Raw genomic sequence first — 27649 nt, forward strand, 5'->3', positions numbered from 1 at the left:
TGTAAATAGAGTCATAGAGATGTTCAGCACGGAAACAAACCCTTCGGTCCAGCTTGTCCATGCCGACCAGATATCTTTTATAAATCTATTCCCATTTGCGAGCATTTGGTCCATATCTCTCTTAAATCCTTCCTATTCCATTACCCATCCAGATGCCTTTTAAATGTTATAATTGTACCAGCCTCCACCACTTCCTCTGGCATCTCATTCCATACATGCACCACCCTCTGCATGAAAAAGTTGCCCCTTGCATTCCTTTTAAATCTTTTCCCTCTCACCTTAAACCTATGCCCTCTAGTTTTGGACTCCCCCACCCTGGAGAAAAGACCTTACCTATTTACCATATCCATGTCTCCATGCCTCTCATGATTTTATAAACCTCTATAACATCACCCCTCAGCCTCTGATGCTCCAGGGAAAATAGCCCAGCCTATTCAGCCTCTCCCTATAGGTCAAACCATCCAACCCTGGCACCATCCTTGTAAATCTTTTCTGGACCCTTTCTAGTTTCACAACATCCTTCCTATAGGGCAGAGACCAGAATTGCTTGCAATACTTCAAAAACGGCCAAACCAATGTCCTGTACAACCGTGGCATGACCTCCCAACTCCTATACTCAATGCACTGACCAATAAAGGCAAGCATACCAGACGCTGCCTTCACTATCCTATCTACCTGCAACTCCACTTTCAAGGAACTATGAACCTGCACTCCAAGATCTCTTTATTCAGCAACACTCCCCAGGACCTTATCATTAAGTGTATAAGTCCTGCTGTGATTTGACTTTCCAAAATGCAGCACCTCGCGTTTATCTAAATTAAACTCCATCTGCCACTCCTCAGACCATTGGCCCATCTGATTAAGATCCTGTTGTACTCCGAGGTAACCTTCTTTGCTGTCCACTACACCTCCAATTATCGAGTCATCTGAAAACTTACCAACCATATCTCCTATATTCACATCCAAATCATTTTTATAAGTGACAAGAAGGATTAGACCCTGCACCGATCCTTGTGGCGCACCGCTGCTCACAGGCCTCCAGTCTGAAAAACAACACCCTCTGTCCTTTACCTTCAAGCTACTTCTGTATCCAAATAGCTAATTCTCCCTGTATTCCATGTGATCTAACCTTACTAACCAATCTACTATGAGGAACCTTGTCGAATGCCTTACTGAAGTCCATATAGATCACATCCACCTCTCTGCCCTCATCAGTTGTCTTTGTTTCTTCTTCAAAAATCTCAATCAAGTTAGTGAGACATGATTTCCCAGGGAAAGCTATGTTGACTAATCAGTCCTTGCCTTTCCAAATACATGTGAATCCTGTCCCTTGATTTGCCCTTCACTGATGTCAGGCTCACTGGTCTATAGTTCCCTGGCTTTTCCTTACCACCTTTCTTAAACAGTGGCACAACTATAGCCAACCTCTAGGCTTCCGGCATATCACCTGTGGCAATTGATGATACAGATATCACAGCAAGGGGACCAGCAATCTCTTCCCTCACTTCCTACAGAGTTTTAGGGTACACCTGATCAGGTCCCAGGGATTTATCCACCTTTGTGTATTTAAGATGTTCAATATCTCCTCCTCTTTAATATGGGCATTTTTCAAGATGTTGCTGTTTATTTCCCCCGTTCTCTATCTTCCATCTTCTTCTTCACAGTGAATACTGAAGTCAAATGCTCGTTTCGTATCTGCTCCACCTCCTGTAGTTTCTCATATAGGTGGCCTTGCTGATCTTTAAGGGACCCTATTCTCTCCCTGGTTACCCTCTTGTCCTTAATGTATTTCTTGAATTCCTTTGAATTCTCCTTAACCCTATTTGACAAAGCTATTTCATGTCCCCTTTTTGCTCTCTGATTTCCCTCTTAGGAATACTGCTACTGCCTTTTACCCTTCTCGGGAATCACTCTATTCCTGTTGTCTATACCTGACATATACTTCCTTCTTTTTGATCAAAACTTCAATTTCTCCAGTCATTCAACATTCTCTACAGCTACCTGTCTTGCCCTTCGCCCTAACAGGAGCATACTGTCCCTGGACTGTCGTTATCTCATTTTTGAATGCTTCCCATTTTTCAACTGTCTCTTTACCTGTGTACATCCTTCCCCAATCAACTTCTGAAAGTTCTTGGCTAATACCATCAAAATTGGCCTTCCTCCAATTTAGAACTTTAACTTTTAGATCCGGTCTATGCTTTTCCATCACTACTTAAAAACTAATAGAATTATGTTCACTGGGCCCCAAAGTGCTCCCCCGCTGACACCTCAGTCACCTGCCTTGCCTTATTTCCCAAGAGTAGGTCAAATTTTGCACCTTTTGTCTAGTAGGTAGATCTGCATATTGAATCAGAAAATTTTCTTGTACACAGTTATCAAATTCCTCTCCCTCCAAGCCCTTAACACTATGACAGTCCCAGTCTATGTCTGGAAAATTAAAATCCCCTGCAATAACCACCCTTTTATTCTCACCAATAACTGAGATCTCTTAAACAAATTTGTTTCTGAATTTCCCGCTATTGGGTATCTATAGTACAATCCTAATAAGGTGGTCATCCCTTTCTTACTTCTCAGTTCCACCCAAGTAACTTCCCTGGATGTATTCCCAGGAATCCTTAATCAAAAATGCCACTCCCCCACCTCTGGCCCCCCCTTTCTATCCTTCCTATAGCACTGGAACATTAAGCTGCTAGTCCTGTCCACCCCTGAACCATGTCTCTGTATTTGCTATGATATCCCAATCCCGTGTTCCCAACCATGCCCTGAGTTCATCTGCCTTACCTGTTAGGTCTTTTGCATTGAAATAAATGCAGTTCAGTTTTTCAGTCCTACTTCGTTCTCTGCTTTGTTCCTACTTGCCCTGACTGTTTGACTTACTCCTTTTCCCAACTGTATCAGTCTCAGACTGCTCTCTTTCCTCACTGACTCCCTCGGTTCCCCCCTCCCCTTACTAGTTTAAATTCTCCTGAGCAGCACTAGTAAACATCCTCGCCAGTTTATTAGTCCCTTTCCAATTCAGGTGCAATCTGTCCTTTTTGTACAGGTCACTTCTACCACAGAAGAGATGCCAATGACCCAAAAATGTGAATCCTCTTCCTCTGCTCCAGCTCCAATGCCACGCATTCATCTGCTGTACCCTCCTATTCCTATCCTCACTAGTTTGTGGCAGCGGGAGTAACCCAGATATTATTACCCTCAAGGACCTCCTTTTTAAATTTCTGCCTAACTTCACATATTCTGTCCTCAGTATCTCATCCTTATGTCTTCCAATGTCATTATATCGATGTATACCACAACCTCCTGCTGGTCCCCGTTGCCTTTGAGAATATTTTGCACCGTCTCCGAGTTTTCCTTGATCCTGGCACCAGGGAGGCAACAAATCATTCTGATGTCTTGCTGTCGGCCTGTTCCTCTGTTTAGAGAGTACCCTATCATAATTGACCACTTGGAACCTAGCCTACCCCTCGTCACATAAGAGCCAGTCTCGGTACCAGCCACGTGGCTGTTGGTGCTACATTCCCCTGAAAGTGCAACACCCCCTACGTTTTCCAAAACAGAATACTTGTTTGAGATGGGGATAGCCACAGGAGACTTCTGCACTACTTGCCTCCCTCTCCTATACCTTTCTTGAAGGTCACCCATCTACCTGACTGTATCTTCAGTTCATCTCCCATCCTGCAACTGCGATCAATCATACCCCCAGCTCCTATAAATTCCTCATTGCCTTGAAGTGCTGCTCCATCTGATCCATGCGATTCGATAGGATTTGCAACCAAGCACGCTTCCTGTAGACATACTCATCAGTAACATGTAAACTTTCCTTAATAGCCCACATTCAACAGGAAAAGCACATCACTCTACTGAGGATAACAAGGTGTAGAGCTGGATGAACACAGCAGGCCAAGCAGCATCAGAGGAGCAGGAAAGCTGACGTTTTGGGTCTGGACCCTTCTTCAGAAATGGGGGAGGGGAAAGGGGCTCTGAAATAAATAGAGAGAGGGGGAGGTGATGATAGAAGGTGGATAGAGGAGCAGATAGGTGGAGAGAAGACGGTTAGGTCAAGGAGGCGAGGATGAAGCCAGTAAAGGTGAGTGTAGGTAGGGAGTTGAGATGGGGGTTGGTCAGTGAGGAGGGAGGGGCGGGTAGGTGGGAGGGAAGACGGACAGGTAAAGGAGGTGGGGATGAGGCTAGTAGGTAGGAAGTGGGGGTGGGGGTTGGTCAGTGAGGTGGGAGGAGTGGATAGGTGGGGAAAAGACGGACAGGTCAAGGAGGCGGGGATGAGCTGGGCTGGTTTTGGGATGAGGTCGTGGGTGTGGAGATTTTGAAGCTTGTGAAGTCCACATTGAGACCATTGGGCTGCAGGGTTCCCAAGTGGAATATGAGGTGCTGTTCCTCCAGCCTTCGAGTGGCATCATCGTGGCACTGGAGGAAGCCCAGGATGGACATGTCGTCCAAGGAGTGGGAGGGGGGAGTTGAAGTGGTTCGTGACTGGGAGGTGTTGTCATTTGTAACGAACCGAGCATAGGTGCTCCACAAAGCGGTCTCCAAGTCTCCGCTTGGTTTCCCTGATGTAGAGGAGGCCACATTGAGAACAGTGGATACAATATACCACATTAGCAGATGTGCAGGTGAACATCTGTTTAATGTGGAAGGTTTTCTTGGGGCCTGGGATGGAGGTGCGGGGGGAGGTGTAGGGGCAGGTGTAGCACTTACGGGGGTTGCGGGAAAAGGGGGGGGGGGGGGGGGGCTGGGGGGGAGTCTGGAGCGGATGAGGGAGTCCCGTGAGTCTCCTCACGTATCACCCCATTAACCTTTGGATTCAACGCATCATTCTCTGCCACTTCTACCACCTGCAATCTGACCCCACTACCAAGGATATATTTCCCTCCCCACCCTTATCTGCCTTCCGGAGGGACCGCTCTCTCCGTAACTCCCTCGTCTGCCCCACACTCCCCACCACCCCCGGCACTTTTCCCTGCAACCGCAGTAAGTGCTACACCTGCCCCTACACCTCCCCCCTCACCTCCATCCCAGGCCCCAAGAAAACCTTCCACATTAAACAGATGTTTAATGACAAACAGATGACAAACGGCAACACCTCCCAGTCGCGAACCACTTCAACTCCCCCTCCCACTCCTTGGACGACATGTCCATCCTGGGCCTCCACCAGTGCCACAACGATGCCACCCGAAGGCTGGAAGAACAGCACCTCGAACTTGGGAATCCTGCAGCCCAATGGTCTCAATGTGGACTTCACAAGCTTCAAAATCTTCGCACCCCCAACCTCATCCCAAGACCAGCCCATCTCGTCCCCGCCTCCTTGACCTGTCCGTCTTTTCTCCCACCTCTCACCTCACTGACCAACCCCCCACCCCCACTTCCTACCCACTAGCCTCATTCCCGCCTCCTTGACCTGTCCGTCTTCTCTCCACCTATCTGCTCCTCTATCCACCTTCTATCATCGCCTACGCCTCTCTCTATTTATGTCAGAGCCTCCTTCCCCTCCCCCATTTCTGAAGAAGGGTTCAGACCCAAAACGTCAGCTTTCCTGCTCCTTTGATGCTGCCTGGCCTGCTGTGTTCATCCAGCTCTACACCTTGTTATCTCAGACTGCAGCATCGGCAGTTCCTCCTATCTCACTCTACTGAAGGCCATCTTTGCACTTTAACAGACCCAGAAAATAGCATAGTCTTACTGCTGTAAAAACAATGCTCCAGACTAACTTACTGCCTATCTTTTATATTTTTAAAGTTTAATCAAGAGACCGATCTCAATAAAAACATACAATCAAAAAGAACCGTCTCTACTCACTTCGTAGATTTACTTCAAAAAGCTATCAACTTAACTGCTCCCCTGCTGTGATCGCCCCACACAAGTTTCTCCAGTGTCAGCTGTGAATTTCACTGTTTATTTTTCCTAGACGATCTCAATTGTTCAGAGGTATTTGAAATCAAACAGTAGAGACAGTAGCTGTGAAGGTTCACTGCTGGGCCAGACAGCAGTGTAGGTGTTTTTCTCTGTTGATTCACTTCTCACCATGTGGTCACTGCCTTTGTCTCCCTTTTTTTTAAAAGTGACATTGTTTTGAATTTTTGGAAGTGCTAACTTCTCAGTAGGGAAATGTATTGACAGAAACACAAATAATTGATAATATTGACTCTGTGACCTTTCCTAACTCTTGAGTAATCTCATTGCATATTTTACCAATATTTTTATTATATTTGCACAGAATTAAGACAATTCAAATATCTTCAATACCCAGATGCAGGCCAGCCCCATGCCAGAAAAAAGACAATTTTCTCCTTTTGACCTCCAAGTCCTCCTGCAGATCATTGAAGGCAGTTGACCAGATTCCCTTGATGTGGGTGTCATCAATTAACCCTGAATTATCATGCCATGCAAAGAAGTGACACAATATTGACCATTTATAAGCAGAACTGCTTCAATTAGCCCTGTGATTAATGAGGATATGAACTTGACATCTCACCATGGAAGCCCTCTATCTTCACAGCAATTTCCTTAGATGCATAGCTTTAAATTCCATCTTCCAATCTAACAACCTCATACCATATTTCCTGCTTCACAGTGCTTGTGTTATCGCTTTACACACTCTTCAATTGTCACTCTGACCCAGTTATTGATCAGTTATTGATTTTTGAACATATATTTGTCAATCAGTGGGACATTCTTATCGCAGTACTTAGGCCAAGAGTTGATTAGAGCCAGTGCTGTTCATTGTTCTGTGTGCAAACAGTCTCAAGTATACCAGCAATCCAAGTTCTGTTGCAAAGAAAATATTGTGTTTGCAAACACCAAGTGCATGTAAAGTAGCAGCAAAATTTCTGAAATAAATTGAAATATAGAACAATAGCCTAACAAAGCCTTAAAAATAAAACCAACAAATATTTGTGAAGAGAAAAAAACTTAAATAAAGTAGAATTGTTTTATTTTTAAATTTTGACTTTATATTTTAAAAAAAAGCAATGGTGTGCTTGTGCAGACAGTTAGAATTGTATCATTGGATGGTTGGTGTCATTAGACACTTCCTGAAAATATTAGGGAAAACATACTTTTGTAAATTGAACACTGTAGGTTACATGCTCAGATGACACTTCAGGTGCTTCATTGTTATGGATGCAAATACATAAAATAAAACAGTATGGAACAAATGTTTTAGTGCTACATCTCCCACAAGTGGAAACATCCTTTCTCCACCTACTCTCTTCTCCTGTCTCAGGATCTTTTATGTTTCATTCAATTTGCCTCATACTCTTCTAAACACCAGTGAATATAGTCTTAACACGTCCAACTTTTCCTCATGAACTACTTAATTCCAGGTGTTATTCAAGTAAACCTCCTGTGAACTACTACTAATGCATTTACATCTTGTCATAAATAATGTACACAGTATTTCAGAGGTCATCTGCCCAATGTCCTGTATAACTGAAGCATAGCTCCCCTACTTGTGGATTCAATTCCCCTTGCAGTAAACAATAATATTACATTTGCCTGCTTTATTACTTATGCTTTCTGCATACTAACCTTTGTGATTCATGCACTAGGATACCCCAATCCCTGTGAATTGTGGAGCTCTGCAACGTCTCACCATTTAGAGAATATGTTTCTTTTTTTCAGTGCTTTTAGTCATAAATGACAACCTCAAATTTTGTCATTATACCTCTTCTTTGCCCACTTGCTTAACCTGTTTAAAGCCCATTAAGCCCCTGTATGTCTTGTTTACAACTTGTTTCCTACCTATCTTTGTCTCATCCTTGAAAGTTTCTCAAAATATTTGGTGAAATGTAAGTACTGATTCACTGTTTTGATGAACAGAAGTTGGTTCCTGAGAGAAAGCACAAATACAAGCTTTTGGCTTTTTAAAAAATGTAAAGCCCAGAGGATTCTCCTCTGATTTCTGGATTTGGATGTTGTCAGTGCATGGAGCAGAATTGACTCTTCAATTGCCTGCTATACCACAATTGTGTGCTTAAAGGCAGTTGGGTTCAGCATTGTGGAGGTTATGTGACCTCTGGGGAGGTGAGAGGAGCAATTACCATTGTGACAAAGGCTTGCATTGCAGATAAACAACTGCCTGTGACCCATCTTGGAGAATAAGTGGAAAGCCCTCTCATTGTCATTTCTTCCCTCATTAATCATTTGGCTCTTCTCTACTGTTATTTATGTTCTGACCAATTATCAGACTTTATCTTTGTGCAGTTATATCTTTTTTTCCCCAAGTTTGTTGCTTTTCCTAACTTCTTTAGTTAACACAGATAGTGGGTCCTCCCTTGAGAGTTTTTCTTTACAGTAGAAATGTGCTTAATCTGAGTATTCTGAAATATCTCTTTAAATGTCAACTGCTGTTTCTTTGTTGATCTGTCCCTTATCCTAGTGTGCAAGTTCACTTCAGCCAATTGAACTTTCATGCCTACACACTTGCCCACATTTAAGTTTACAAAGCTAGTTCGAAACTCAATCTTCTTCCTTTCATAGAATTATAAGAATGCAGAAAAAGCCCTTCGGCACTGACAAAAACTACTCTAAATCTACACTAATCCAACTTGCGAACAATTGGCTCATAGTCTTAAAGGTTATGATTTTTCAAGTGCTCATCCAAATACTTTCTAAAGGTTGTGAGGTTTCCTGCCTCAACTACCCTCCCAGGCAGCACACTCCAGAAACAGCAAGGGACAGTAAGCATTCATACCCATTGTTTATAAACTACCAAACAATTGCAGAAAAGTTGAGCATGGTATAAATCAGGTGATCAGTCCATTTACAAGGCTTAATTTTGAATGATTTCACTCTTATAAAGTAAGTAAATTTCATGAGCAGCAATGCTGTGGAGGGCTGGGATGTATATGATACTGTTTTCTCAAGCACGTTAGACTAACCAACTGCTGAACAGGCTATTTCAGAACTAGTATTAAGCAGAGAGATGAGGTCAATTAAAGTCGAGAGAATAAATAATTTTTAGGAAAGAATACCCATTACATGTATGAATTTTCCGTTAAGTTCAAAATCAATGTAGTTCAATCTAAAAATAGGTCTTAAATCTAAACAAAATAAACAGAAGGTATCAGAATTGAAAAAACACATTTAAACCATGACAGACAGACTAGTATTTAAAGTATTAGTACATGGGCCTTATTTAAAAAAAAACAGAATTCCTTTAAGGCGCGAAACCAAGTGGGAAAAATGAATCAACTATGGCTAACAAAGTAATTCAAAGTCGATGGTGTGGAGCTGGAGGAACACAGCAGGTCAGGCAGCATCAGGAGCAGAAAAGTTGATGTTTCGGGTTGGGACCTTCATCAGGACAGCATCTGCAGTTCTTGTTCTCTCCAAAGTAAGTCAAAGATTATATTAGATCAAAGAAGGAGGCTTAAGAATTTGCCAAAAAAGTCAGAAGCCCAAGAATTGGGAATATTCAAGAATTGAGCAAAGGAGGACTCAAAAATGAATGAAAGGAAAATGTAATGGGAACTTGAATTCGCAAAAAAAGTTAAAAATAGACTTAATAAAGTATCTATTAATGGCAAGAAAAGAAAAGATTAACCAGGACAAGCGTGAGTCCTTTATGGACAGAGACAGGGGAATTTATAATGGGAAATAAATTTGTCTTGTCACATGCACTGCTTATGTACTAATGCAGTAATCATGGATGACTTTACACTATATATGGAATGCATAAATTGAATGAGCACCAATGCTGTGGAAGACAAATTCCTGGAATGTGTATGAGATGGATTTCTAGATTTGAATGGATTCCTACGGTACTGTGACATTTCAGTGAAATGGCAGAGAAATTGATTAATTATATTGTGTCTGGCTTCATGGAGGAAGATGCAAGAAATGTATAAATAATAGAAGAGACAAGTGAGAATGAGGACTGAAAGAAATTAATATTGATTTAAAAAATATAATAGCATTAGAGAAATTAATGGAACACAAGGTTGATAAATGCCTGGAACCTGATTATCTATATCTCAGAATGTTGAAATAGGTGAGTATAGGTAGAGAGTGCATGCCCTGGTGGCTGTATTTCAGAATTCTATAGATACAGGAATATGCCTGTAATGTGCAAATGTAACCCCAAGATTTAAGAAAGGAGGGAGTGAGAAAATGAGAACTGCAGACATGTTAGCATTGTATTAGTAATAGGGAAGATGCTCAAATTTATTATTAAACAAAAACGAAATTTATGAAGGACAAATAATATTTAAGCAAAATGGCCTGGGTGTTCATGTTTACAAATCATCTGAAGATGATTATGCGGGTGCAGCAAGTAATTATGAAGACAACTGGTATGTTGGCCTTTGTCACAAGGATTTGGGTACAGGAATCAAGTTGTTTGTCTGCACTTTGATTTAAACCCCGTGAGACTGCAATGGTGGATACGCAGTTTTAATCCTCTCTAAGGAAGACAATTTTTCCATTGAGGTGTGTGCCAGAGGTATATCAAACTAATTTCTGGAATGGCAGGTCTCTCCAATGAGAGGAGATTGGGGCTTCCTCTCAAGTTTAGAGGAATGAGAGGTGACCTAATTTAAAATCAACAAAATTCTTAAAGGGCATGATAGAAAATAAGTTCTCCCTGACTGATGGGCTTTTCAACTGGGGACACATTCCATTTTGTACTGAGATAAGGAGTAATTTCTTTACTTATTAGAAGGCTGTGGAAGCTCGGTTATTCAGTATATTGAAGATAGCAATCGACAAATTTCTATACTCTAACAACATCAAGGGAATGAAACTGAATCTGGAGTTTCAGGTTCTGCTATCTATTCAAAATCAAACTCTATCTTCAAAAAATAATGTTAACCTGTGACATATTATCCAAGTGATGCCAAATCTTTTAACTTTAGAGACTGATCTTATTTGTGATTTCAGTTAAATGGAACCACCTTCCATAGAACTACTGTTTTGACAGCCTAGATGAGAATTGGCTAAACTCTACCATAGAATGGGGCGAGTGGGTTATTGTGTTCTTTACATTCAAGTTAAATGCAGAAAACAGAGCTGTGAGTACAAGGGGTTCACCTCATGATGTTGTCTGAATTATGCTTCCGGAAAGTTTTAGCTTTTAATTGCACTTAACAGAGCATAGCCTTGAAATATTTAAGCGTTAAATAATTCTTCCCACTGATTAGCTGTGCTAGAGTAAATTCCACTTTTGTTGTAATTCTAAGTATAGAAAAACCCTTTCCATACACATGACAATTCTTTGTACTTACTGCTGCTTACGAGTTCTGTCGACTGAAATCTATATCACTTCATCCTGGATCTTCCTTCAGATTCCCAGTTACTCTTATTTTATACCACAACAATAAATGGAGACTAGGCAATTTAATATTGGCAGTGAAAAGTATTAAATACTAGACCTAAATTAATGATTTTTTAAACTGGAATAAAACAGTATCTTTGACAAATGTGGATATTGAGAGGCTTAGCTTTGTTGTCTCATCTTGATACTATGTTTCTGTTTCTCTTCAGTTGACTATAATTTGACACTATAAGCTAAAATCTACTGTAGTTTCTAGATAAACTTCAGTTGTAGAGAAGGGGTGCCTCTCTCGAATTGTATATCTTATGTTTCTGCGATTTGGATATTTACAGTCTCTGGACTTTTATTATAAATGGTGATATTAAAAGAAAAGTTGGACATATACAATCCTTTTGTGACATTAGGATATCCCAAATTGCTTTGTAAGAAATGAACATGGTCATTCCATTTGAGCACAGAAGTGAACCAGATTTTGCAATGCTAACAATGAAACTGTTACTCATTATTTCAGTAAAAACCTGAACAACTTCAGGACCTCATATGTATCCAAAATAACATAGAAACCTTAAAATTGCTGTAATTAATTCAGCACCTCTCCGATGGTGTGCTGTTGAGATAAGTCCGATGTGCAATCAATACAGAACTTATAAATTGTTAAAAACATCCAACCTTGTAGGAAGCAGTGTAACTAGGATTTTAGAGGCACATTAAACACATGATTGCTGCATGGTGAATTATGGAAACTTTTGGCCTGTAGTTGCTGTCTCTTTTGGACCCTGGCAGATTATCATTGTCTGAGAGTTTTCAGGATGTCCTGGAAATCCTTCCCCTCCCGTATTCCATCTCCCTGACAACACGAATTATATGAGCCTTGAAGTCAGGTAGAAATTCTGTAAGGCTACTTTTGAGAGCTCCAAACCCCTCTCATCTTTAAAGTAAATGGACATTTAATAGTATAATAGTTTATAGCCTAACATTCAGAGCATCTTCCTGGAAGTTGAACTCTTGACAATCTAACCATTGTAAAGACCGATGCTGTGCCATTGACTTCAAAGGTGAACATTATAACGCTTTACTTCCAGCAAGACAACCCAGACTTTAATGGGCGTTTCACCTCAGTCCATTGTAGGTAGACTTCAGAACAGGTGATTTTAACCTAATTTAAAAACACAATCAGTTCCAAGAAAGCATTGTACTGCAGTCAAGTGCCTGGCAGGGACCTTTGAGTTAATGGATACAGTAATTACACTTGAGTTTATGACAAGTAGAGTAAATACATTACGGCTATTCAACTAGTTTTCCCCTCTGCCCCATCCATTAAGCCTTGAGAATGGCCTCCGATTCATGTTGTTTCATCATGGTGCCATCTTCTTCTTCTTCTCTGCCATGACTGAGCAGAACAGCATTGGAATGCCAGTGCATGTCCAGGAGAACAATGGCCCTTTCATTCTGCTGAGATCCACTGAGTGGTGAGTTGGTCTGGGAATGGTGCCTGGTAAAGTGGGGCAGAAGTTGGATGTGAGAGGCATCTTAGCAGCAAGGTAAATAATTAATGTGGCAAGTCTAGTAAGATACCTCAACAAAAACTACTAGACCTTGTGTTGAAAAACCATCCAGAAAAAAACTTGACATAACATGGACTTGGTGAAACAAACATAGGATTCAGCTCAAAGTGTTTTTAGGAAATGCATTTTAACTTCAGGATGTAACTATGTGACAATACTATGGCTTTAAGAGGTGTATTTTTCTTAGAACAGGAGGTTGGGACAGGGGTATTGAGCAGTCCGCTCATAAAACCAATAAAGTAAACAGCTTGTGAGGCTTTGGTTTTTTTTTAAAAAGAGTTAGAACAATAGAAGTAGCCTAAATGGGTGGGGTCAAGCTACCATTGAACCAAAATTTTAGTTTAGCTTTCTGCTGTTTCTGGGTCTTGGAGCTGGATGTGGAAGCTCTTATTCCCCTCTTTGTTACAGCTAAAAGCTGGGGTTCTCTTTCTGCTACTACAGTTGCTTGTGAGACAATCTATTTTACTGAATTTGTCTTTGCCAAGGGTGTGTTTATGTGATGGTACTATATTGGAACAGCTGATTAGTAACAGTTTATATATATGTTAACCATTTCGATGGAGTTAGAGATAAGCCAATTCTTTGCTTTACTTCTTGTTTTGTCTGTATTTTAACTATACTGTAAAAATAAAGTATGTTTTGTTTAATGCCGAGTTGTTTAGCACATGGAATTGCATCTGGAACACAACGTCTTACCTTTAAATTAAGAAAAAGTTAAGGTCTAGACTATCTTAATATATTTTGAGAGTGTTTGGTCTGGTCCATAACAAATGGAATTGGCCTTCCCTATTATTCTTATCCATTTCAATTTGGTTGAAATGGAGACTTTTATAATGATTTGAAATTTGTGTTGGAGGTTTACTATTACAATTTTGAAAGGGGCCTTAACAATTTCTCGATGACATGATATTTCTGACTCAAGATGAGTCTTTGTTGGTGGACAATGTGACTGTATAAGCAATTTTTGTTAGTTTTGCAAGCATTCCTTTTTAGATTTCCAAGTGCCAATTACTGATAATGGGGAAGACGGGAGAGGGATCTAGTAGAGCCAAAATTGCTGCATACATGAGATATTCAAGATCAGTTGCTGTTGGAAAACAGTATTATGTGCTACACTTACATCAGTTGCATTGCATGTATATAGTATCATGCCGACTATGAATTGACTTACATTTGATAGATGAGAATGATGGGATTGAGTTTTGGTCACACCTAATCTGTCGGTAGCCATAATTTACAAGATAGACTTGTCTGATTTGGGAAGTAGTTCCAACTTGTGAATCTTATTGTAACATTTCTTCGTGAGAAATAGTTACGGTTTACTTAGATTTTGGAAGATGGCTATGATGGATTGTTCTGTACTGTGTTCTTAATTTCAAAGTTCAGTGCTTTCTTTTGAGAAATGGTGCCACATTCGCTTGGAAGTTAACTTTTTTTTGTTTTAAAGCAGAAAGTAGATCAGAATTGAACGTGTTAAGGAAGCATTGCTTAATAATGAAAGCAGAAATAACAATTAGAACAACTCAAATTGTGGATAAGATTAACTTGTTTCATCACGGAGTATTAAGCCATCATGTTATCTAACGTGGATACCTTGATCAAGTTGTAGGTAGCAGTTGTCAAACATCATAAACTGCCACTAATGTCGTTATGTAACTTTTAGAAATCCTGTTGTTTATTGTTTTTCACAGACTTCCTACTTAAAGTTATTAACTGAATTTTGGAAATTTTAATAACATTTAGACACCTTGGATATACCAGATAACTACAGTTTTCACTCACCAGAAGTGTAGTCAAATGTTGTGGCTTGTTTAAAGAGAGCAGTTGGTCGGATGTATGACCATTCCCCCTCCCCACTGAATGCTGAAATTTTACGTTCGATTATCAAAACAAACACAAATCTCTGTCTGTTTGTTTGTTTGTTGAAAGAAAATAGAATCGCATTTGTATTGCAATTTTCACAACTTTAAGAGGTCCCAAAGTGACTTGCAGCTACGTGTAGTGTAGGTTGTGCAGCATCCAATTTGCATACAGTAAGATTTCACAAACAGTGATGTGTTAATGATCAGATAATCTTTCATGGTAATTAGGTATGATTATTGAAGGATAAATATGAGGTCATGCGTCAGGGCTAATTCCCCTGTTGTCCTTCACAATCATGTTGTGGGACGTTTTATGTCCATCTAAACCAGCAGGTGCAACTTTGGTTTAACAGTAATAGTGCAGCAATCCATTAAGATGAAGCTTTTGTGATCAAGTCTCTGATTTGGAACTTGAAACCACACATTTTGCTCAGAAGGAAGAGTGGTACAAACTGAGTCACAGTTGATAGGATAGACCTTTCATTATTTAATTCTTTCAGGAGCAGATAGCTCCAAATGGCCATTGTGAGAGTTGATTTCAATAACATGTCACTATTAATTGGTTAATGACTAACTAAATATTGGTAGATTTTCTGCAACAAAAGTTTTTGGTATGGTCTGTCTAAAATGACTTTTAAAATGACAGGGTTATGTAGTGGAATTCCTGCGCAATTTTTGGTCACCTGTGAGCATTTGAAATTTATGGATAGCTGCGGAGATTTTGGGTCGAGATGGAGAAATTATTTCATCTGTTGGAGAAAAGAAAGCACTGAAACTAATCTTAAAATTTTAAACTTGGACATTTTGGTATGGAATCAAGATAGTGAAAAATTTGGAACTCTGCTTTTAAGACCTGTTGATGGACAGTGGTCTTTCGGGACTGAGATTGTTTTAGATCAAATTCTCAAGGGATATGAATAAATTGCAGGTAAATTTAATTGAGATACAGGTCAATTATCTAATTGAATGATAGAGTACACTGAAGAGACTGAATGGCACATAATTGTTCCTATATATATTATCCCAATTGAACATTTTCAGAGGTTAAGGCACATGCTTTTGTTCTATTGCCTGAATTGTAACGGTGTCCTTATAAGGTCAGAATTCGGAGGCATGAATTCCAACAAAAATGCACCTGCGATAATGTAAAGAACTCGGTTTTGCAGCTAATAACTGATAATGCTAAAAATCGAAACTGTAGCCACTTTTTCAACCTGCCAAGAAAATACCTCACTAAACTTGGTATGCTTGTGTAAAACCTGTCACTCCTAGTTGCAGACGAGATATTTTTGAGATGTTTTGATTTAGACCACCCAATATAAAACATTTAAATTTGTTAGCATTTCATTTCGTCTTGATGGTGCAGGATTTATAATGGCCCAGATCCTCTCATCTTCAGATAGTCAGAGACAGGATATTTGAAGAGATATTTGTTCGGACTTCTTAGAATGTTGTCAAATGTTGTGGCTTGTTTAAAGAGAGCAGTTGATCGGATGTATGACCATTCCCCTTCCCCACTGAATGCTGAAATTTTATGTTTGATTATCAAAACAAATTCAAATCTCTGTCTGGTTGTTTGTTTGTTGAAAGAAAATAGAATCGCATTTGTATTGCAATTTTCATAACTTTTAAGAGGTCCCAAAGTGACTTGCAGCTACGTATAGTATAGGTTGTGCAGCATCCAATTTGCATACAGTAAGATTTCACAAACAGTGATGTGGGAATTGCCCAGGAGGTTTTAACTTCTGGTTTGCAATTCCCCTGATTTGTGGGACCATCTGACAAAATCTCCTACTCTGAGTTAGAATTGAGACATATACGTTTTTGACTTACATAGAGTCATAGAGTTATTCAGCACAGAAACAGACTCTCCGGTCCAACTAGTCCATGCTGACCATAATCCCAAACTAAATTAGTCCCACCTGCTTGCTCCTGGTCCCTATCCCTCCAAACCTTTCCTATTTATGTACTCAACCAAATGTCTTTTAAACATTGTAATTGTACCCCCATCCACCACTTCCTCTGAAAATTCATAACACACACGAACCACCCTCTGTAAAAAATTTGCCCCCATGTCTTTTTTAAATCTCTCTCCTCTCGTCTTTAAAAATGTGCATCCTAATCTTGAAATCACCCATCCTAGAGAAAAGGTAACTACCATAAACTGTATCTATACCCCTCATTATTTTATAAACATCTATAAGGTCACCTCTCAACCTCCTATGCTCCAGTGAAAAAGTCCCAGCCTATCTAGCCTTTCTTTGTAACTCAAACCATCCAAACCTGGCAACATCCTGGCAAATCTCTTCTGAAGCCTCTCCAGCTGAACAGTATCCTTCCTATAACTGGGCAGCAAGAACTGGACACAGTATTCCAGAAGAAGCCTCACCAATGCCCAGTACAATCTCGACATGACTTCTCAACTTCTGTACTCAAAGGACTGAGCAATAAAGGCAAGCATGCCAAATGTGAATACTTTTATGGCCAGTTGCCCAAAGATCTTAGTCTAACTACTGGTGACTATATATTTCTCTCTCTACTGCACACCCACCACAACACCACAGACATGCACACACTTGCCACTGCAAGGTGACGAGCCACTGCCTGAGGATCCATATGCTACTGTCCACTTCATCCACTCTGTCTGTCACCCAATCCACTCTCATTACTCATTCATAACCAAATTGAAAAGCTGTATAAATGTCATAAAAGCTTTACAGTGTGGTGATGATTGAACTTACCTGAATATGACAGTTAAGGACTTGAAAGGGGACATGGTTTGGCTTCCTCCATAATCTAATGCTGTGAAGAAGAACTCCAATTTCACTTATGCTCTGCATTACTGAAGAGGCCAGCATCGGAAGTCCCAGCCAGAAATATAGATCTCTGGCTAGAATGAGTTGGAACAGGTTAGAAGATTTGAAACAATTGTGGTTCTGGAAGATTTGACCCAATATTATTTATTAGTAAACGTCTATGTGTGGCTTTCTGATGCTAGTGTTGAGTAAAATATAAATAAATATGTGTCTGGGTAAATTTCAAAACAAGTGATTTGTTTTGAGGATTGCTACAGTAATCCTAAGAGTTTGGAATCCAACAGAATTTAATTCACATGGGCAAGTTTGATAACCTTGAGAGGATTTAGATGGAAAGTATTGGATAGTGATAATAGCTTCTAAATGTTTTTAAGCATAACTGCCAACTTGAAAGTAACAACTTGCTGGATTTCTCTGCTACACAGTATGCTCGTAAACAAACAAACAACACAGCACATCCCATCCATGTATCATGTTGTCAGACAGATTGCAAGAACAAGCCCCCAGTTGGATCTCAAATCCTACCTGCCATAATCAATGAACACTATTTCTCCCTGGTAGACTCTATTTAAATTTCATAAAAGGCTATCTACTTTTTAAATATTATGCTGTTTTAGAAAGGTTACAGTGCCATTGTGAATCAAGGAAGTTTGCAATTCAGAAAATGTACTATCCACATGAACCACGAATCCAATTCCTAGCCATCTGTTTCCTGAAAATCCTGGGGCAGCCCCTCTCCTATAGCAAGCAGGCAAGAATGCTTGATCACTGCTTAATAGCAATTTGAGAGATAGTGAAAACTGCTGATGCTGGAGTCAGAGATAAAACAGTGTGGAGCTGGAGGAGCACAGCAGGCCAGGCAGCATCAGAGGAGCAGGAAAGTTGACGTTTCGGGTCAGGATTGTTCTTCAGAAATGGGGGACGGCGAAGGGAGCTCTGAAATAAATAGAGAGAGGAGGGGTGGGGCTGGGGAAGGTAGGTGGGATGGTGATAGGTGAGTTCAGGTAGGCAGTGGTGGGGATTGGTCAGTGAGGTGGGAGGAGCGGATAGGTGGGAGAGAAGATGGACAGGTTGTGTCAGGTCAAGAAGGTGGGGATGAGAGGGAGGGTTGGTCATGGGATGAGACCGAGGGTGGGGAGATTTTGAAATTGGTAAAGTCCACATTGAGACCATTGGGTTGTAGGCTCCCAAGGTGCAATATGAGGTGCTGCTCCTCCAGTTTTTGGGTGGTGTCATTGTGACACTGGAGGAGGCCCAGGATTGACATGTCACCCAGGCGGTGGGAGGTGGAGTTGAAATAGTTTGCGACCGGAAGGTGTTGTCTTTTGTCGAGAACAGAGCACAGGTGCTCGACAAAGTGGTCTCCGAGCCTCCACTTGATCTCACCGATGTAGAGGAGGCCACATCAGTGGATGCAATGGACCACATTGATGAATGTGCAGGTGAACCTCTGTCTGATGTGAAAGGTTTGTTTGGTGCCTTGGATGGAGGTGAGCAGGGAGGTGTAGGGGCGGGTGTAGAACTTCCTGCAGTTGCAGGGAAAGGTGCTGGGGGTAATGAGGCTAATAGGAAGTGTGGAGCGGACGATTGAGTCGTGGAGAGCATGGTCCTTCCGGAAGGCAGATAGGGGTGGGGAGGGAAATATATCTTTGGTTGTGGGGTCAGATTGCAGGTGGTGGAAGTGGCGGAGAATGATACGTTGGATGCGGAGGTTAATGGGGTGATATGTGAGGACAAGGGCGATTCTGTCTTTGTTTTTGTTGCGGGGAAGGGATGTGAGGGCAGAAGCGTGGGAAGTGCAAGAGATGCGGTCAAGAGCATTTTCAACCACCAAAGTGGGGGGAAGTTGCGGTCCTTGAAATAAGAGAACATCTGGGATGTTCGGGAGTGGAACACCCCATTTTGGGAGCCGGCACAGTGGAGGTGGAGGAATTGGACGTAGGGGATCGCATTCTTGCAGGAAGGTGGATGAGAGAAGGTGTAGTCTAGGTAGCTGTGAGAGTCACTGGGCTTGAAATAGATGTCGGTTTTGAGGTGGTCACCAGAGATGGAGACAGAGAGGTCCAGGAAGGAGAGAGAAGTATCAGAAATGGTCCAGGTGAACTTGAGGTTGGGGTGAAAGGTGTTAGTAAAGTTGATGAAGTTGACTTGTTGACGTTGAATTTGATGAAGCAACTTGATCTTTTTAACTGGAAACATCTTCTTCACTTTGGAACTTAAGTTGTATTTTTTCTTCCTTAACTTAGATGTGTTAGATGTCATAGATACATTTCATGGCTGACAAACCTATTGTTATATCTCAGAAAAACAGATATTTAGTGATGGAATAGCCAATCTTTACAAACTTTTGTAAGTATTCATTTTCAGACTGAGGCATTCCAAACATACACCTCTCAATGCAACAATTACAGTTACAGTTTGTTTCTACTTAAGGGTTCATAGTAAAATTCCTAGTTAATGCTGACGTCCTGGATACAGAAAGTACAGTAAATATGCAATCAATAGATTTCCTTCTTCATTTTCAAAGAGAAATACTATGTATGTGTACAATAAACATATTAAAACAAATGAAATCCTAGCCTAATGATAGGAGGGTGGGTGTGGTGGTGGAGGGTAGCTTTTCAGAGAGGAGGTCTGTGACCAGTGGTGTTCCGCAGGGATCGATGCTGGGCCTACATTTGTTTGACAGTTAGATCCCTTTGAAGCAGGTGCACTGTCATATGTGCAGCTAACTCTGTGAACCAAAGATGAACCATCAAAACTACCCTCTCCAGCCCCATACAAATGGTGGATGCTAAGTTTGGGGGTGGAGCTTCTACAATCGAGATATGGCACAGTTTTGCCTAAGCTAGCAAATTTTTTCACTGTTACAAAAATCAAGCCTCATGTCAAAGAATCAGATTAGGAAATGATTAAAAAGTATGCAATGTCTATTTTATTTAGAAAGTTTGTTTACAAAAAAATACAGTGACGTTAATGCAAATGGTGTTTCACTAGGATTACTAAAGGACTCAGTGGAATTTTGAATAGCTGATGACAAATTTTCCAAATTTTGGACACATCACGGCATTATCCTTCAAGGATAACTGGTGTCAAATGCATATGAATTGAAGAATGCAGTAAAGATTTTTTTTTTAAAAATGTGCAACCTGCACACACAACAAAAAAATGAATTATTTGAAGAGATCAGTAGAGATGATTGTTGTAAATACATGCTCTACTCTGCAATGCTGTTCCTTTCAAGAATAAAAGTGATCACTCTGTTTTTCTGAAATGATGTATCCTATGCATTGAAGGAAGAGCGTCACAAGTTTTGGATTTTTCAGCAAAGAGCCAGTGCAGGCATGAGAATGTTTGGCCTTTATTTATGGTAAAGTCTAAATGACTGTTGTTCTATGACAAAAAAGGTGATATTTCAGGGATAACAAAGAGTAGAGCTGGATGCACACAGCAGGCCAAGCAACATCAGAGGAACAGGAACCTCTTCCTCTGTTACAGTGATGACCCCACCTCTTCCTCTGTTACTTTGATGACTGTATCCACGCTGCCTCGTGCTCCCACGAGGAGCTCGAACAGTTCATCCACTTCACCAACACCTTCCACCCCAACCTTAAGTTCACCTGGACCATCTCCAATACCTCCCTCTCCTTCCTGGACCTCTCTGTCTCCATCTCTGGCAACCACCTAGAAACCGATATCCATTTCAAGCCCACCGACTCCCACAGCTACCTAGAATACACCTCCTCCCACCCACCTACCTGCAAAAATGCCATCCCCTATTCCCAATTCCTTCGCCTCCGCCGCATCTGCTCCCAGGATGAGGCATTCCACTCCCTTACATCTCAGATGTCCTCATTTTTCAAGGACTGCAACTTCCCCCCCCTCAGTGGTCGAGAACGCCCTCGACAGTGTCTCCCGCATTTCCTGTAACTCATTCCTCACACCCCGTCCCCGCAATAACAACCAAAACAGAAACCTCCTCGTCCTCACGTACCACCCCACCAACCTCCGGATCCAACGCATCATCCTCCGACACTTCCGCCATCTGCAATCCGACCCCACCACCAAAGACATTTTTCCCTCCCCACCCTTATCTGCTTTCCGGAGGGACCACTCTCTCCGTGACTCCCTTGTCCGCTCCACACTCCCCTCCAGCCCCATCACACCCGGCAGTTCTCCCTGCAACCGCAGGAAGTGCTACACCTGCCCCTACACCTCCCCTCTCACCCCCATCCCAGGTCCCAAGAAGACTTTCCACATCAAGCAGATGTTCACCTGCACATCTGCCAATGTGGTATACTGCATCCGCTGTTCCCGTTGTGGCCTCCTCTACATCGGGGAAACCAAGCGGAGGCTTGGGGACTGCTTTGCAGAACACCTACGCTCGGTTCGCACTAAACAACTGCACCTCCCAGTCGCCAACCATTTCAACTCCCCCTCCCATTCCTCAGACGACATGTCCATCCTGGGCCTCCTGCAGTGCCACAACGATGCTACCCGAAGGTTGCAGAAACAGCAACTCATATTCCGCTTGGGAACCCTGCAGCCCAATGGTATCAATGTGGACTTCTCAAGCTTCAAAATCTCCCCTCCCCCTACCGCATCCCAAAACCAGCCCAGCTCGTCCCCGCCTCCCTAACCAGTCCTTCCTCCCACCTATCCCCCCCTCCCACCCCCAGCCCCCCCCCCATCTCCTACCTACTAACCTCATCCCGCCCCCTTGACCTGTCCGTCCTCCCTGGACTGACCTATCTCCTCCCTACCTCCCCACCTACACTCACTTCTACTGGCTCCATCCCCGCCTCTTTGACCTGTCTGTCTCCTCTCCACCTATCTTCTCCTCTATGCATCTTCTATCCGCCTCCCCCTCTCTCCCTATTTATTTCAGAACCCCCTTCCCCTCCCCCATTTCTGAAGAAGGGTCTAGGCCCGAAACGTCAGCCTTTCTGCTCCTATGATGCTGCTTGGCCTGCTGTGTTTATCCAGCTCTACACCTTGTTATCCCTGAATTATCACCAAATGTTTGGTCATAGAACAACAGTCATTTAGGCTTTACCATAAATAAAGGCCAAACATTCTCATGCCTGCACTGGCTCTTTGCTGAAAAATCCAAAACTTGTGACGCTCTTCCTTCAATGCATAGGATACATCATTTCAGAAAAACAGAGTGATCACTTTTATTCTTGAAAGGAACAGCATTGCAGAGTAGAGCATGTATTTACAACAATCATCTCTACTGATCTCAGATTCTCCAGCGTCTGCAGTTCCTGCTATCTGTGATAATTCAGGATTCTGTTAACTAAGTGATCCTAGTCCAGCAGATTTATCTTCTCCCTTTGTCACAATTTTGTATTTGTTACTGCTTTGAATAATGGAATCATTCTGTGTATTGGGACAATGGAAATAATTTGTATTTATGTAGTGATTTCATGATCACACGATTTTCCGAGAACATTTTACAGCCAACAAACATACTTTTGAAGTAAAGTCACTGTTGTTTACTTCTTGTCAAGGTTGATATTTCTTTTTAATTTGAAGCAGGGTTTATATTGTTATTCCAGTGTCATGTTGTCACAGTGTAATAATTATTGATTTTAAGTTTGATAACATTTTGTAACTTTTCCAAAATTACTTATGATTTTTATGGATTAGGAATTCTTTAACTTTGACTGAAGATTTATTTAATGTAACCATATGAATATCTTGAGTGAAGAAGAGGAAAGTAAGATGATCTACTTTAGACAGTTTCATCAGTTAGATGCAGTTGAACAGAAGGTCTTTGCAACAGTGGGTATACCAGAGAGTTTCCTTACAATAAAAGCATCTTGGCAAACAGTCAGGAAGGTAAGAGTAAAGTCTGCTCTCTCAAAATGTATTGGGTATTGCACTTGCATCTGGTATGATCCCATCTGATGGTAACGCTGGACAAGTCAGATCCCAGAGTGAGACCTAGCTTGAAGGACCATAGGTTTTCTTGTCTCTTTGCTTTGGTGGTCAGTCATTGAATATATTCAAGAGAAGCTATCAATATACTTCTAACAAAAGAACACAAAAGAAATATTTGTGTTGTCTATAACCATGGGTGAGGTGCCGGAGGACTGGAGGGTGCCTAATGTTGTGCCTTTAGCTAAGAAAGGCTGTAAGGAGAAGCCTGGAAACTATAGACCTGAGAGCCTGACATCAGTAGTGGGTACGTTATTGGAAGATTCTGAAAGGTAGGATTTGCATGCAGTTGGAGAGGTAGGGCTGATTAGCGATGGTCAGCATAGTTTTGTGCGAGGAAAGTCGTGTCTCACAAACTTGATTGAGTTTTTTGAGGAAGTAACCAAAAAGATTGATGAGGGCAGTGCGGTAGACATTGTTTACTAAGTAAAGCCTTTGATAACATTCTGCATGGTAGTACCAATTAGTAAAGTTAGATCACATGGGATTCACAGTGAGCTTGACAATTGAATACAAAATTGGCTTTACATTAGGAAATAGAGGGTGGTGGTGGAGGATTGGTTTTTTGGAATGGAGGCCTGTGACCAGCAGTGTTCGACAGGGATCTTTTACTGAATCCACTTTTGTTTGTCATTCATATAAATTACTTGCATGACAATACAGGAAGCATAGATAGTAAGTTTGCAGATGACACCAAAATTGGTGGATTAGTGGACATTAGAAGTTTATCTAAGATTACAAAGAGACCTTAATCAATTAGGTCAAAGGGTTGAGGAGTAGTAGATGAAATTTAATTTGGATAAATGTGAGGTATTGCATTTTGGTACAAAAAAACAACAGGACTTATACAATTAATGGTGGACCCTGGGTAATGTTGTAGAACAGAGAGACCTAGAGATTCAGGTACATATTCTTTGAAGTTTTTGTCACATGTAGACAGGGTGGTTAAGAATGTGTTTAGCACGCTTGTCTTCATTGCTCAGACCTTTGAGTATTGGAGTTGGGATGTCATATTGAGGTTGTACAGGCATAGGTGAGCCCTCTTCTGGAATACTGTCACCAGTTCTGGTTGCTCCTTTATAGAAAGGATATGAATAAACTGGAGAGGGTTCTGAAAAGATTTACCAGGTTGTTACTGGAAATGGACGGTTTGACTTATAAAAGTAGGTTGATTAGGCCTGGACTTCTTTCACTGGAACATAAGAGGTTGTGGTGTGACCTTATAGAGGTTTATAAAATCATGAGGAGCATAGATAAGGTGAATGGCAAAGGTCTCATCCCTAGGGTGGGGGAGTTCAAAACTAGGAGGCCTGTTTTAAGGTGAAATGAGGAAGATTTAGAAAGGACATGAAGGGCAACCTTTTTACACAGAATGGCTAATGTGTGAAATTCCTACTAGAGGAAGTGGCGGATGCAGGTACGTGTACAATGTTTAAAAGACGTTTGAATAAGTACACGAATAGGAAAGGTTTGGAAGGGTATGGGCCAAATGCAGGCGGGTGGGACTAGTTGGGAACATGGTCGGCGTGGACAAGTTGGACCGAAGGGTCTATTTCCAAGCTCTATGACTCTATAACGCTAAAGTGTTTATTAATTAATATTGCATGAACTGGGCATGCTGATTCAGCATATTCAGACTGTTCAACCCAGTCACTCTGACAGCTCGCATTTTCTGATTCCCATTTGGCATTCTGAAAACAGAAAAAAAATTCAGAAATAAAGAAAATTTTATAAAAGTATATGTTTGTTGAGCTGGAATGATGAGACTCTTACACTCTGGAAACTAATAGGAAATAATCTCCTAACACCTGTAAAGATATTAGATACAATTAAAGCTCTTGCAGGTATTACTTGATCACAATATAGGTAAGCAACTTTCTCTCAGAAACACTGCCAGATTTTTTTTCATGTTTTCCACAACCATCAAAGTGAATTACTTGAATGATTTAATGCTACTGCTGAGTTATTCTTAGGCTTGTTGTGCATTACACACTTCGAATTATATGAATGAATTATTAACTGCAGTTGTTTTAAATTCAATATTACCATATTCCCAAAACATCCTGAATGCTTGTTTTTATTTACTTAGTGATGCGTATCCCCGGAGCCAAGTGATAACCTCCTCATTTGTTGAGTTCATGGTGATTAGTCTGCCACTTAATTTGTAGAAGGATCTCCTCAGTATTGTACAGCATTGTTTGTACCTCTCCAGAAGTGCAAGAGGGGTTTGCACTGAAGCTCCGGTCATGGAGATTGGCTGTATAGATTGCTAAGGACCAGACCAAACCCCTTCTAAATATATTAAGAGGATAGTCTAGACCCTAACTTTTTCTTATTTTTAAGGTAGGTGTAAGGCTTGCATTCTAGATATAATTTGTTTGGTCAAAATGTACTTTGTATTTTAAGTGTATTGTATAAAATTGACAAAAAAAATGAATTGCTTAACTGTAACTCTATTGAAATGCTTAACAAAATAATATCTATGTTAATTACTACTAATTAACTGTTTCAGTATAGCAACATCCCATAACACATACTTGGCAAAGACAAATTCTGTAAACTAGATTGTCTCGCATGCAATTTTAGCAGAAGGAAGAGCACCCCAACTTTTAACTGTAACAGAATGAGGAATAGAGCTTCCACACCCAGCTTCAAGACCTTAGCTAACTTGCTAACCCTAAAAATCCTGGTTCTGTGGAAGCTTGACCCCATCCATTCAGGCTGCTTCTATTGTTCCAGCTTTTAAAAAAAAGATCTCTCAAGCTATTTACTTTATTGGCTTTAGCAGGCTGCTCACACCTCTGTCTCAAACTTCTTTCATTTTAAAAAAAAAGACAGGACAAACTACACCTCTTAAAGCCATGGTATCGTCACAAGGTGGCCTGGCATTTTTTTGCAACTGCTGAGAATGGCCATTGTGTATAATAGTTCAAAGCCTGCCTTTGGACAGATGGGGTTTGTCACGAAGAATTTGTTAGCTTACTGCTGAATATAAGCACTATAAAATTGATTATAAACATAAAAGGACAATACTGTCATGTCTGCTGTTAGGAACTCAGATAAGCATTTAACACAAGTATTGACAATGTAAGTGCTACTAATCTATCACTCTAATATTTGTTCTTGTATGCCTGAATTATATTTTCAGTATGTTCTTAACATATGGTTTTGTTTTGTGAGTATTATTGCCCAGTGTGCAATGGATTTGAAATTTCACGCCAGTAGACTACCTTAGCGCTCACCAAATGTCCTGAACCGCAAATATTCTTGCACAATTAGAGATACCAAGGTGTAGAGCTGGATGAACACAGCAGGCCACGCAGCATCAGAGGAGCAGGAAGGCTGACGTTTCGGGCCTAGACCGTTCTTCAGAAATGGGGGAGGGGAAGGGGTTTCTGAAATAAATAGGGAGAGAGGGGCAGGCGGATAGAAGATGGATAGAGGAGAAGATAGGTGGAGAGGAGACAGACAGGTCAAAGAGGCAGGGATGGAGCCAGTAAAGGTGAGTGTAGGTGGGGAGTTAGGGAGGACATAGGTCAGTCCAGGGAGGACGGACAGGTCAAGGGGGCGGGATGAGGTTAGTAGGTAGGAGATGGGGGTGGGGCTTAAGGTGGGAGGAGGGGATAGGTGGGAGGAAGGACAGGTTAGGGAGGCGGGGACAAGCTGGGGCTGGTTTTGGAATGCGGTACGGGGAGGGGAGATTTTGAAGCTTGTGAAGTCCACATTGATACCATTGGGCTGCAGGGCTCTCAAGCGGAATATGAGGTGCTGTTCCTGCAACCTTCGGGTAGCATCGTTGTGGCACTGCAGGAGGCCCAGGATGGACGTGTCGTCTGAGGAATGGGAGGGGGAGTTGAAATGGTTGGCGACTGGGAGGTGCAGTTGTTTAGTGCGAACCGAGCGTAGGTGTTCTGCAAAGCGGTGTCCAAGCCTCCGCTTGGTTTCCCCAATGTAGAGGAGTCCACAACAGGAACAGCGGATACAGTATACCACATTAGCAGATGTGCAAGTGAACATCTGTCTGATGTGGAAAGTCTTCTTGGGGCCTGGGATGGGAGTGAGGGGGGAGGTGTAGGGGCAGGTGTAGCACTTCCTGTGGTTGCAGGGAAAAGTGCCAGGTGTGGTTGCTGCACATGTTCACCTGCACATCTGCTAATGTGGTATACTGTATCCGCT

The 27649-nt window shown here is 41.5% G+C and overlaps 1 protein-coding gene across 2 annotated transcripts in view; it reads left to right on the forward strand.

The window, feature by feature from the left end:
* Positions 1-27649, forward strand: part of LOC109931831 (ELKS/Rab6-interacting/CAST family member 1-like) — a 682193-nt gene that overhangs the window by 80744 nt on the left and 573800 nt on the right. The window lies entirely within an intron of this gene.

The sequence above is a fragment of the Rhincodon typus genome, chromosome 18 (genome assembly GCF_021869965.1).
Source record: "Rhincodon typus isolate 14 chromosome 18, sRhiTyp1.1, whole genome shotgun sequence".
In the NCBI taxonomy this organism is placed as follows: Eukaryota; Metazoa; Chordata; class Chondrichthyes; order Orectolobiformes; family Rhincodontidae; genus Rhincodon; species Rhincodon typus.